Source organism: Pygoscelis adeliae, unplaced genomic scaffold (assembly GCF_000699105.1).
Source record: "Pygoscelis adeliae isolate BGI_AS28 unplaced genomic scaffold, ASM69910v1 Scaffold485, whole genome shotgun sequence".
NCBI lineage: Eukaryota > Metazoa > Chordata > Aves > Sphenisciformes > Spheniscidae > Pygoscelis > Pygoscelis adeliae.
In genome coordinates this window covers 517,605-521,068 of record NW_008824803.1, presented here as the reverse complement: position 1 = coordinate 521,068, position 3,464 = coordinate 517,605, and positions in this window count along the sequence as shown.

Here is a 3,464-nt window from a genome sequence, read left to right as displayed (position 1 = left end):
CTTTCACAGTTGAAATATTTTTTTGTTTCCTGAAGAAGTTTACTTTTGGGTGATGACCAAACTGGTACATGTGGAAGGTTACAAATGTAGAACTGGAGAATTTTTAGAAATTGACCTGTGGTGATTATCACCAATAACTGCTAAAACAGATGTTCAGTTTTAGAGAACAAAAGCAGTTGTTGCTAAATGTAAAGATGGGAGTACTAGCAATAAATAAAGAAATTGCATTTAGACACAAAAAACAGGTGGATAAAGAATTGAAACGTGTAGTAAACAAAAAATTGCTCTCAGTTGCTCAGTTTTGGTCTGAACAGTATTTTAGCAGCTGCTTCTGACATCAGAAAGATCTCTGTCCAAAAAGATGATAAAAGATGAGGCTATTAGCAAAACTTTATTTACATCAGAGGCAAGCAAAGAATTTTTTTTTTGATCTAAACAGTTTGGTTAGCTTCACTAAGACTGAGAACAATCGGCCTGAAAAAAATCAGTCTTTTGTTTATTGTATTATTTTAAAGTCTATGTTAGTACAGCAGCTCATAGATTTTATTCAGATATTTAGTGGAGAATAAATACTTCTCCTTGTAATGTCCAAGAGTTTTATATAAGCCTTTGTGACACAGTTTAATGGCTTAATTGCAGTGTTAAAATACTGCTTCTTGAAAAAGTGCTGAATTTCCAGAACTTGGTGTGGTTTAAATGATTTTTGTGCTGTGGCTCTTGCCCCTGTCTTGAACCTATTCTGCAGTGTACACATCATATTGTTTAGAACTCTTTTTATGGAAACATTTTCTTTTAGGTCCCTTATTAAAATTATTAAAGATTAATCTAACTGCTATCCTTGTAGAATTTATCTTTACAACTTCTCATAAAGAAGATAAATTGTCTTTTATTATTCTTTGTTAGAAAAGATAGTGTAAGATTTAATAAGTTACTATATCAAATACTCTAGGCGGGTCTCAACAGTGCAGTGCTTAAGTTAAATATTGACTTGATGTATAGGACTTTGGTCTTGTGTAACCCTTGCCAAAGCTGCAGCCAGGAGAAAGGTATAGTGGCAAAGATAATGACAACTTAAAATTACCTCCTACCAAACTGAAGCCAGTCTAGCTATGCACAGAAGCAGCTAATGATCGCAGGGGAGGCTCAGCTTGGTGATGCTTGTAACCCATTAAATGTAGAGTTAATTCCTCTGTCTCTTGTCTCTGTGGAAGATACAAATTAATTAAAATACCATTTAAAGAAAAGTGTGACATAGGGATGTAAAACATGTTAATGTTTTTTGCAGTGTAGTCTTTAACTACATAAGCATAAACCTTCCTGTAGTACACTCATGCCTGGTGTTGGTAGTCTCTGCAGCATGATGTGAGTAGGTTTGTACCTGGGGGTTGTGACAGTACTTCTCTGTCTCTCTGTAGATGGTGAAATGACTAGAATTTGGGGTCTCATTGCTGATGCCAAGTCTGGTGGTCCTTTCTAATCTTGCTCTTATTTATACTTAAACATACCTTTAACTGGAAGGAATTCTGTGTGCCAGCTGTCAGGAGGTCTCCTCTCCGGGACCATGCCTGCCAGTATAGAAGGCTCTTTGTGTTTTATACACATGATCACTTGAAAAAATAAACATTTCTCATTTTGCAAAGACTTACTTTCAAATATGAACTAAGTGTAATTGGTTCAGTATTTCCAGCCTGCTTCATGCCTCTTTCCTTGCTGCTGTGGGCTTTCTTACAAAGGTCTAAAATCTGGTTGCTAAATTGCATTGAAAATAGAAAACCTCTGGAACTGACGAGATAACTTTTTTTCCTCAGTGATGTGGCATGTATCATTCTTGAATGCTCTGCTCTGGGGAGCTCAGCGTGCAACACAGAGCCGTATATTAAAGAAAACCCATTTTTCTCGAGCTAAGAGGCTTTGTAGGTGGGAGGCATCTTAGACTTTCTTATTTGTCAGTGGGGAATAGGAGTTTCAAGCTAATCAGGAGGTTGTTAGCAGCCAGTCATCTAAGGTGCTTTAGGTGAAGGAATTTCTGCGTCCTTTAATAGGAAGATATTTTGAGCTGTTTATACGTGGGCCAGGGAATAAGTTATTTTATATCTTGGTAAGTCTGGTTTACTGTCAGAATCTAGTTCTAGGAAGATTTTCCTCCTGTGTTATTGGAAGAAGGTCGGGTATGTCATGTGTCAATTTCATTTGCTATAAACTGAGGTTTCGATGGAAGAAACCTTTTGTTTTAGATGTAGGACTGGGTTCATAAATCCTGCCTTTTTACTTATTCATTTTGAAACCATTTCCCTAACTGCGATGGGCATGAATTGCTCCTTGCTTACTCTCTGGATATTCTGGAACGTGCATTTATAGAGTTGTCTGTGAAGAGCCTGTGGAGTAAAAGGTGGTTCAGGTTTTTAGCATTCCTGTCAACTTTTTCCACTTTGTGAATTTAATGTTGTGATGTGATTCATTTTCAGGTGTGTTTCAAAGATTCATGGGTGTTTGGTGTGACTGAGGTCAAGATTTAGGCTGAACTCCAGATGGTGGTCAGAGGATTACTTTGAGAGCTAATTATGAGTGTTCTTTGTATAAGTCTGAATAGTTACATCACAAAGATTTTTCTTTAATGATTCATCGGGCGATTTAGTGGGAAAAAAACCCCGAATTTTTAACTTTCTGATGAAGCATGTTTTTCCCTTAGCCCATCTAGCTAATATTGAGCTGTACCCCAGCACTTGCAGGCTATTTTAATGGGTATTCATTCCCTGACTCTGAAAATGAGATCTATGATGTCTCTGAAGTCTGGATATCTCTTTTTCTCTGCATGTGTGGCCTACATTTCTCCTTGCATCCATCTACTGAATAAGCGTACTCCTGTGGTGTGAGCTGTGAACAAAGACCTCTGCCCGTGGTTTATTCAGGCATAGACTCCATTGAGTTAGTGTGTGCTATTTTTGGAGTTCCCTTGGGGAGAAGGTGGTCAGCCTATCTAACCTCAGAGCCGAAAAGAGGGGAGTACAGCAGTGTCAGCTTTGGTGTCACTGTGCTGGATCAGCTGTTGGTGGTGGTTCTGTCAGAGAGGATCCTGTCTTCTGCAAAGGGGTGTTAGCAGGGTCATTCAGCAGCAAGTTGGTGCGAAAACATTCATTTTACTCCGTTGGTTTGTTATTGTTGCCAGGAAACACCTTGTCTACCTTTCAGAGACTTGTGAGCTGTGGCTGCTCCTATCTTAACTCATCAGATTTGCCCTATGACTTATAGATAAAGGTCAATGCCCCTGACATCCGCAGCTCCGGATCACTGTGCCAGCCTATCTTGTTAGGTTGCATTGTCACTGTCTTACTTGGTGCCTGGTGCTGTGGCCACTACAGTTTTGGCCTTTGGCCTGTGGCAGGACAGCTTAGTGCTAAAGGGGATGAAGTTTCCTCTCAGTTATATCCCTCTCTATTTCTGGACTACTCAGGTATGCCTCAAAG